Source organism: Balaenoptera musculus, chromosome 9 (genome assembly GCF_009873245.2).
Source record: "Balaenoptera musculus isolate JJ_BM4_2016_0621 chromosome 9, mBalMus1.pri.v3, whole genome shotgun sequence".
NCBI lineage: Eukaryota > Metazoa > Chordata > Mammalia > Artiodactyla > Balaenopteridae > Balaenoptera > Balaenoptera musculus.
Genome location: NC_045793.1, coordinates 7,420,211 through 7,430,633, shown reverse-complemented (window position 1 = coordinate 7,430,633; position 10,423 = coordinate 7,420,211). Strand labels below are relative to the sequence as shown.

The following is a 10,423-nucleotide window of genomic DNA, read 5'->3' as shown; positions in this document are numbered from 1 at the left end:
AATGCTCTGAATGTAGAATATCAAACAGTTGAATATCATTTTAAGAAACTCTTCAAAAAGATAGTGTGCCCAGCCAAAATTTTTATCTTTCTTGGTAGTTTCCTCTGAATCCTTATTAAACTGAGGATTGAGAATACCATTTGCCCAGATGTGGGACAAATACAACCAATTTCACTAAGACCCTTTGTTGATCCAAGGTATGAGAGGAAACCTCTCAAAATGCAGTATATATGTATGTATACACACACATATATATGAAATCAGTATCATATTACTTGTGAAATTAAAGTAATATTTTCTTTTTAAAAAACATTTAGAGCAATGAACAATGAATGAACAGTTCATTCAACAGCAAAACATTAGCTTATCAAGTTGAAAACCTCCTCATTTTTTCTTTATCCCCAAATATCACCAGATTTGGTTATATGGGTACAAGTGGCTGGAGACCACTGTGTTCAGGGTCAGAATGGAGAGAGATATGTTTGTGATTATCTCCAAGATCTTCATAACTAGTTGTGAACATAGGAGGCTGCCTTTAAGACATAGAACTGGCCCCTGGCTTGTCCTCAGGGCTGCCATTTAACACTGTTAGGTTATGTTTATAGGTCGATTTGAACATGTGCTTCCCTCTTCTCCCAAACAGCACTCTCTAGAGAAGCGGCCTACGGGGAAATAATCTTCCCCATTTAGATAGTCTTCAGGTGGATCTGTGACAATATCATTACCCATCTTTGCACTTATGTCAGTTTTCACAAGCCAACAATATATGGTCAGAAAACTGTAAACTGAAACCGGGCAGCTGCACATCTGCATGCCCTGAATGCCTGAGGCTTATGATCAATCTTTTTGGGGAATTAAACCCTGTGGGATGAAACCATTTCTTCTATGTGCTGGAGAACTCAGGAATGGTCCTGACTGTCTTTCCCATGGTTCTGATATAGTCCCCTTCAGTAGAAAGGGGAAGGAAAAGCTGAAGTTTTCGGAAATAAAGGGATTCGTTTCCAGAAATCTCTGCCTCGGGGCTTCCCTGGTGGTGCAGTGGTTTAAGAATCCGCCTGCCAGTGCAAGGGACACGGGTTTGAGCCCTGGTCGAGGAAGATCCCACATGCCACGGAGCAACTAAGACCGTGTGCCACAACTACTGAGCCTGCGCTCTAGAGCCCGTGAACCACAACTACTGAAGCCCACACACCTAGACCCCGTGCTCAGCAGCAGAGAGAAGCCACCACAATGAGAAGCCCGCACACCGTAACAAAGAGTAGCCCCCGCTCACCCAAACTAGAGAAAGCCCGCGCACAGCAACAAAGAGCCAACGCAGCCAAAAAAAAAAAATCTCTGCCTCTTCAGGCAAACATTATTGTAGCCAGAGATACAATCTGCATGTACTTTTCTAGCTTACATTTTTAACTTAAAATCACATCATACTCATTTTCTCACGCTCTTACATTGTCTTCTGAAGGAATTGAGCTCTCCCTTGAAGGGTCCACCTTGACTCATGAAGATGAGAGACTGAAATGAGGTCCCATGCACACACTCAGACCTCCTTTAGCTGCTCAGGCAGCTGCCTGAGAATGCCTACCATGTTCGTTAACTCCATCCTGTTCATAGCTGAGACATGGTACTCAGACTCTATCCTTACCTTTTAGGATGTAATGATATTCAGCTACTGCAACTTTTATTGAATCTTCCAATAGCTTGGAGTATTTACTGCCTTTGATGTGATTCAAAACAGCAAAATGTTCACACTACAGGTGTGGCCAAACATTGAGAGTAAGACTAAGCCAGCATTTTTGCAGGAGATTGTCTGTGATAAGACATTCTTTCCAAGTTTGCAAATATAGGTAACTTGCACAGCCATTTTGTTTGTTTGTTAAGCCAGTGGTCTTGGCCACCATTTCTCATTGTTCTACGGTGAAAGAATTCTTAAGAAGATGTTTTAAGACTCAAACTGAGGTTATTTTAGTATTATTGTCACCAAATGCTAGGTTCCAGACATTTGGTAGCTGTTACGAAAGAGACCAATGCCCTTGTGGAAATTAAATAGTAAAACTTAAAGACAGAATATTTTTATATTACAAACAAAAAATATTTACTGTGTTTGCTGTGAAAGGTTAAGAGGAGAGGCTCTGGAGTGAGACTTCACAGCCTTGAGTTTAGACCCTACCAACTTTTTACTCATTCAGTATTTATTGAGTACCTGCTATGTGACTAGTGATTTTCAGTGTGCAATCTTGCATATATTTTAACGTATTTTTGCTATTTTTTAAAAGATTTATTTTTTATTTATTTATTTAATTTATTTTTGGCTGCGTTGGGTCTTAGTTGTGGCACACAGGATCTTCATTGAGGCACACGGGATCTTCATTGAGGCACACGGGATTTTTCATTGTGGCGCGTGGGCTCTTCATTGTAGTGGGCGGGCTTCTCTCCAGTTGGGGTGTGCGGGTTTTCTCTTCTCTAGTTGAGTTGCACAAGCTCAGTAGTTTTGGCTTGTGCGGGCTTAGTTGCCCCGTGGCATGTGGGATCTTAGTTCCCCCAACCAGGGGTCAAACCTGTGTCCCCTGCATTGTAAGGCGGATTCTTTACTACTGGACCACCAGGGAAGTCCCTATTTTATGCTATTTTAAGTGACTCTTTAAATTTCACTTGAAATTAGAAATTTCAAATTCCTATTGTTCATTGAAAGTATGTAGAATACAATTGATTTTTGTATATTGACCTTGTCTCCTGCAACCTTACTAAACTCACAGCAGTTTTCGTAGCTTTGTTTAGATTCCATTGGATCTTCTACATAAATCATGTCATCTGCAAATAAAGACAGTTTACTTCCTTTTTGTTACGGATGCCCTTCACTTCTTTTACTTTCCTTATTTCACTGGCCAGAATCTCCAGTACGATGCTGAAGAGAAGTCGTGAGAGAAGATATCCTTGCTTTGTTCTAGATATCAGGGGAAGAATTCCGTCTTTCCCATTATTTGATGTTAGCTACAGGTTTTTAGCAGATGCACTTTTGAGGTTGAGGAGGTTCCCTTCTAATTCATAGTTTTCTGAGAGATTTTTTTTTTTAAATCATGAATACATCATATTGTTTTTCTTTTTTAGTTTGTTCATATAGATTAATATATTGGTTGGTTTTTAAAAGTTAAACCAACCTTGCATTCCTGAGACAAACTGCACTTGGTCATGACGTATTATCATTTTTATATATTGTTGGATTTGATTTACCAAAATTTTGTTAAGAGTTTATATATCTATGTATAAAAATATTGGTCTTTAATTTTCTTCTCTTGTTATATTTTTATCTGGCTTTGATAAATCAGTAATGCTGGCCTCACAGAATGAGTTGGGAAGTATTCTCTCTTTCTCAGTTTTCTGGAATAGTTTACCAATTCACTAGAGAATTGGTAAAATTCTCTAGTGAAATTTTCTTTGTGGGAAAGATCTTAACTATAAATTCAATTTCTTTAATAAATATTAAGGCTATTCAGTTTATCTACTTCTTCTCAAGGGAGCTTTGGTAATTCGTGGGAATTTGTCCATTTCACATAAGTTGTCAAATTTATTGTCATAAAGTTGTTAATAATATTCTTTTTTATGTTTTAAATAACTGTAGACTCTGTAGTGAGGTCACTTCTCTTACTGCTGATATTGATAATTTTTTAAAAAATAAATTTTATTTATTTATTTATTTAGGCTGTGTTGGGTCTTCATTGCTGCATGCAGGCTTTCTCTAGTTGCTGCGAGTGGGTGCTACTCTTCCTTGCGGTGCGCGGGCTTCTCATTGTGGTGGCTTCTCCTGTTGCAGAGCACAGGCTCTAGGTGCGTGGGCTTCAGTAGTTATGGCACGCAGGCTCAGTAGATGTGGCTCGCAGGCTCTAGAGCACAGGCTCAGTAGTTGTGGCGCACGGGCTTAGTTGCTCTGTGGCATGTGGGATTCCCGGATCAGGGCTCGAACCTGTGTCCCCTGCATTGGCAAGTGGATTCTTAACCACTGCACCACCAGGGAAGCACAATATTGACGATTTTTGTCTTTTCTTTTTTATGATTAGTCTGGCTAGAGGTTTATCTTTTTTTTTTTAACTGGTCGAAGAGCCAGCTTTTGGTTTCATTGATTTTCCTTATTGTTTTTCTGTTTTCTATTTCATTGATTTCAACTCTAATCTTTATTTCCTTTCTTCTGATTACTTTTTTTAAAAAATAAATTTATTGGGGCTTCCCTGGTGGCGCAGTGGTTGAGAATCTGCCTGCCAATGCAGGGGACACAGGTTCGAGCCCTGGTCTGGGAAGATCCCACATGCCGCAGAGCAGCTGGGCCTGTGAGCCACAATTACTGAGCTTGCGCATCTGGAGCCTGTGCTCTGCAACAAGAGAGGCCACAATAGTGAGAGGCCCGCGCACCGCGATGAAGAGTGGCCCCCGCTTGCCACAACTAGAGAAAGCCCTCGCACAGAAACGAAGACCCAACACAGCCATAAATAAATAAATAAATAAAAATTTTTTAAAAAAAGAAATTACCTTTAAATAAATAAATAAATAAATAAATTTATTAATTATTTATTTTTGGCTGTGTTGGGTGTTTGTTGCTGCACGCAGGTTTTCTCTGGTTGTGTCAAGAGGGGTCTACTATTTGTTGCTGTGCGCGGGCTTCTCATTGCAGTGGCTTCTCCTGCTGCGGAGCACAGGCTCTAGGCGTGCAGGCTTCAGTAGTTGCAGCACGCAGGCTCAGTAGTTGTGGCTTGCAGGCTCTAGAGCACAGGCTCAGTCGTTGTGGCGCATGGGCTCAGTTGCTCCGCGGCATGTGGGATCCTCCCGGACCAGGGCTTGAACCCATGTCCCCTGCGCTGGCAGGCGGATTCCTAACCACTGTGCCACCACGGATGTCCCTTCTGATTACTTTAGGTTTCACTTACTCTTTTTTCCCCTAGTTTCTTAAAATGGAAGCTGAGGTAATTGATTTGTGACCTTTCTTATCTTCTAATGTAGGCATAAACTTCCCCCTAAGTGTGGCTTTATACCTTGAATTAGACAGGTGGAGATGGTGGATATAGGGGAGTCCATGCAAAGAATTGGAACATGAAGGATGGAAAACATAATATAGCTTGAATCTATAGTGAGGGATATTCTGTGTAAGGGAGGCCCATGCAAATAACTGAAACATGGAGAATTTGGAGAAAGGCAGGTTATTTAGTAAACCTGAGATACAGTGGGAGGAGGTGCAACAAGGGATGAAGCTGGAGACAGGGGCCCAGAAAATAAAAGCCTTTAGCCTGAGGGCAATAAGAAGGCAGTGAAAAATTTTAAGTGGGGGAGTGGCATGGAATTATTTGCATTTTATAAAGATCACTCTGGTGGGCATGTGGCAGTGGAAGTTGACTGGAGTCAGGAACACTGGAGAGGAGATGGTCTATCCATGAGGAGATGGTCTATCCATGAGGAGATGCTCTATCCAAGAGGAGATGCTCTATCCATGAGGAGATGGTCTATCCATGAGGAGATGCTCTATCCATGAGATAGTCTATCCATGAGGAGATGCTCTATCCATGAGGAGATGCTCTATCCATGAGGAGATGCTCTATCCATGAGGAGATGCTCTATCCATGAGGAGATGCTCTATCCATGAGGAGATGCTCTATCCATGAGGAGATGCTCTATCCATGAGGAGATGCTCTATCCATGAGGAGATGCTCTATCCATGAGGAGATGGTCTATCCATGAGGAGATGGTCTATCCATGAGGAGATGCTCTATCCATGAGGAGATGCTCTATCCATGAGGAGATGCTCTATCCATGAGGAGATGGTCTATCCATGAGGAGATGCTCTATCCATTAGGAGATGCTCTATCCATGAGGAGATGGTCTCGTGCTAATCCAGGTGAGAGGTGGTGGTGATAGTGGGGATGAAGCAACGCAGGAATATTAAAGTGATAATAAGGAACTGGAATCAGTGTAAAAATTGGTGATTGACCAAGACATATGGGGAAGAGGAATGAAGGGTCAGTAGGGCAGCTAGTAGTGCCTTTCAATGAGATGGGGAACAGACAAGGAGGAACATGTTACTGTCAGGCAGGGACGAGAGGAGGAGTGAAGCCGGGAATGATTTCAGTTTGGGGTGTGTTGAGTTTATGATGCCTGTGAAGCATCCAAGAAGAGAGCTACAGTAGGCAGGTGTAAACGTGGGTTTTGAGCTTAGGAGAAATGCCAGTATGTGATGGGTAAGTGAGGTGTGAGTGGATGAAATCACCCATGGAGAGGGTGTTGAGTGAGAAGAAAGTAGAGGATGAAAGTTTGGAAAGCAACATTTTAGGGATTGTCAGAGGAGAGGTAAGAGTGATCACTTTGCTGCAAATGAGAAAAATTTCATGGAAGAGAGAACAAGAAGACAAGGAACAACAACAACGTATATTAGATTTATCAACAGAATAATATGCACTTTCCATGAGGTACTTAAAAATAGTTTTTTTTATTGTTAAAAAGAGTTTAATGTTATTTGTGGAATATTTGGAAAGTACAGAAAGGTCAAAAGAAATATAAGAAGGAAAAAAATCCCAAAGATTACTACTGTGAATGTTGTAGTTCATCGCCTTCCAATCTTTTTTTCTATCAGTGTGCATATGCAATACATACACCCACATTTTCTTTTACAAACTGAGATACTATGTACCCAGTCTTGGGTGCTGTTTGTTTTTCTTTTTCCATTAACATATTTGAAGCATTTTCCCACTTTTGTAGGTACTTTAAAATAATCGGATAAAATACAAAAATAGAGACAAGATATGATTTTCTTTTTTTGGAAAGGAAACCCATTTTAGAGAAAAATAGGAAAAAAATCTTCTTTTTAAAGGTGTCAAAGGGAGACTGTGGGATTAGGTTCATTCTATGTTTCATAACCGAACACAAGAAAGCTTTCTTTAGAGAGGACAGAACTGAGGGGGAGAAGTCTAGGAAAAGGGTAAAGGAGCTTCTTGAGTGAAGGGAGTTCACTGAGAAACTGCTCCATTTCCTAAGGAAGCCAGTATTGGCTGAGGCACGTGATATCTGGATACAGCCAGGGACATTCTCAGACTAACAGATGTCAAGAGATGAAAACAACATTAAAAAAAAGAGAGATGAAACTGAGTTAGATGTTGAAGTAGCAAGTGATCTGTGCTATTATCGTGGCTCTTCTGGAACTCGCTGAATTTTTATTAAAGAAGGACCTCGTCTTACAGGCTGGAATTACAGAATTCTACATGCTGCCACTATGACAAGACTTAAGAAAAGGAATTCATGTAATCTCAATGCGCAGACTCAAATGTCGGTGCTCCAACTCTTTCTTACCCTAAAACAGCCACACTTTGATGCTCTTCAAATCCAAGCCTCCCAGCACGGGGGTAACTGCCCTTTCTGTCTTCTCCCTTTCCCCTCTGTCCTGGAAGAGTGACCAGCTCTTGTCCCATTTCAGTCTGGGATATTGAGCCTAGTTTCGGAATAGTGTCATTTTCTCACCTAGAAAGGTCACAATGAGGTGGATTCGTTTCCTTGAGCTTTATGTCTGAAAGCACGTCCAGGGGTGCCAAAATTCCCATATTTTACTAAAGGCACAAGATACTGGGAGAGAGAAAATCAAAACAAAACCCAAAAAACCTGAGGACCCTTCAGTGCCAGGAAGGGGAAATAAAACCATCCCCACTCCAGCACTGTGAGCTTTATTTGGAACTGGGATACCCATCTTACCACACTTCTCACATGACTAAAAAGCCCAGTGAGGTATCTATTTTCTGATAGTAGTAGAAACTACTCCAGGAGAAACGATGTCAGGAATATTACAGGTAAGAGTTCTCATCAGCATCTAACCCAGATAATAGGGCTGGGCTGCTCAGAACCAAAGGGCTGTTCCAACTGTTCTCTAAGGGCCTGGACAACATGGTCCAAGAAAAAAGCAGAGCAGGTGGCTGGTTGTAGTTTAGAAAGCAGATGCCAGAAGACAGCGGGGAACCTGGCATGTGGTCCGGGAGGGGGGCGGTTGGAGGGGTATAGCTGTCCCACATGGTAGTGTTTTTTGTCTATTCTGTTATAAATTCATGGATTTAATCCAGTATAAATTAAGAGTATTTGTTTTCTTTTTTTAAAGGAATGATAGAGGGAAGAGGTAAATGTTACACTTTTTCTGCTTACAAAAAGTAACGCCCTTATAAAATCTTCTCAGCTGCAGTAAACCTTTTATTTCTTCAAAATGCTTCTTCTGCCAACAGAATTTCAATTTCTCTTCTTCACAGACAGGAGCTCCTTCACAGTTCCAATTGTAATTCCGTCTGCCCTAGAGTAGGCACAAAATTCAGTGCAACTATTGCATAGTGTTCTTCTGGCCAGTTCCTGCATCTCCATTTCATGATGATCTTTTTATGTGTTAACAATTCTATGTATTTACCGGTGATGTCCCCATCAAACATTTGGAGTTTCCCTCCCTTTTCAGCTTCTAATACAGCAGGAGATTTAGAAAATTTTTGCACCAAATCTTTCACAGTGAAGATTCTGTACAGCTGCTCAATAGCTGTGTCAAACAGTTCCATCATGTGCAGTGCCGCAGTGGGAATCCTTACACCCAGTGCCACTGGAGAGGAGGCCTGAATCTGCAAGGTATTCTCACTCAGTTTCCTTTTAACAGTCAATTCTGGGTTGCCATAGCTTTGGTTGGTAAAATCATTCCCATTGTAAATTCTGTCTTAAGTGCCTTCAGGTAATCTCCAAGGGCTTCCCTGACCTTGGCGGTGTCTGCAGTTTTCATAAGATCTTTCAAGTATATCCCCATCTCCTTTCTTTTTACTCACGTTCACTTCAGTGTCATCTACTTCATTTTCTTAAGACAGGTTGGGTATTTCAATCAACCCCTTGTGCTTCGCACCAGATTCTTTAATTATACCTTTCCAGCCCAATTTGATGTTCCACTCATAGAAGAAAATCAGCTTTCCTTTGCGGCGGCTGCAGGAAGCCTCACCTTCCACCTGCCTCAGCTCACTGATCTCGCAACCGCCAGCCTCATTCTCCACAGCGATGCCCACCAGGAGCTCACAGAGCTTCCCCTTGGACCAGCTGGTGGCATCCTGCTCTGTCAAGCCCTGGCTCACTGCCACATCCCTGAACCTGCTTCTCCTCTTGTTCCCCTCCTGGCTTCCCTCTGTAGGACTGTGGGCAACATCTCCTATCATCCAAGGGCTGGATGTTCTCAACATGTTAGTCTTAATTGCCTCCTTCCAATGACTGGAATCTGCCTTCTATCATAGACCACACATGAAGCCCTTTCATCGAAAACATGCATTTCGTTCCTCCTTTGTTCTCATTAGACTATCTAACCTGCATTTTAATCAACTTCAAGTTTACCTCTTGGGCAGGTGCAACCTGCTTCTCATTGGTCAAGACAGAGTTGAGGTGTCGTTTCTCTGGGACAACTTCCCTGACCTCTTGAATGTGGGTTAAGGCCCTTCCTGTGAGCTATCCTCACGCGTCTGCTTTCCCTCTCGCCTGGCGCTTATTCCGCTTTCCTATATCTGCCCATTATTCATCTTTCTCTCCATTTGACTGTGAGCTTCTCGAGGGCAGGGACAATATCCGGCCACATCGACGTTTGCTGAATGACTGGGACTGCTCTTCCTCCTGGTGCTGCCCTTGGATTGGGTGTGCTTTCCAAACCTCAGCCCATGGCCATCTGCAATTGGCTGTTGATGTTTATGATCTTAGTAAATTACTCCTAATTTTATAGCATTAGAATCACTTTTATTTAAATGACTTTCAAATCTGTACTAGATTCAGTTTGGGGGTTAATTTCAGTCATATATCCACTCACATATTAAATTTATCACCTCTGTTGATCTTTTTCACTTCTACACTGATTCATTTTGTCAACTAAACCATTTCCATTAATAGTGTCACCATCTTCTCCTTCCCTTCTCCTCTTTCTTTTCCTTCCTCTTTCTCCTCCCTTCCTTTCCTGAACAATTCAGTTCCAAAATCATTAAGTAGAGCTGAGTAAGGTAAGCATCTACACCAGGTGGGGATGGGAGGGGGTGGGGTGGCCCAGGGCAGGATGTCAGAGCCCCACTGGGGCTCTGCTCGGGGGAAGGGGTGGCAGTGGCCCCATGAGGTGGCTTACAGGAGGACTGATCAGATAAATAAATATATTACAGATAATGGGAGCAAAGCTCACTGCTGGAGATGAGAATTACTGATATGGGAAGGGACAAAACTAGAACGGACACTGGTATGGTAGTGGTATTGGTGTGGAATCATTCATAAAAATAGATATGGAAATAAGTGTAAATGTAAACGTGTATGTGTTACACGTATGTATGTCCTAGCTCTGTCCACTGAGAGGGTCTGGGAGTAGCAATCCTCAAATAGCAATGGGCACAACTAGTGCCAGATCTTGGCTTCTAACCCACTCTCCATT

The 10,423-nt window shown here is 42.0% G+C and overlaps 1 pseudogene; it reads right to left on the bottom strand.

The window, feature by feature from the left end:
• Nucleotides 1-7,787: 7,787 nt before the first annotated feature.
• LOC118901042 lies at nt 7,788-9,473 on the bottom strand (annotated as a pseudogene).
• Between the last annotated feature and the right edge of the window lie 950 nt (nt 9,474-10,423).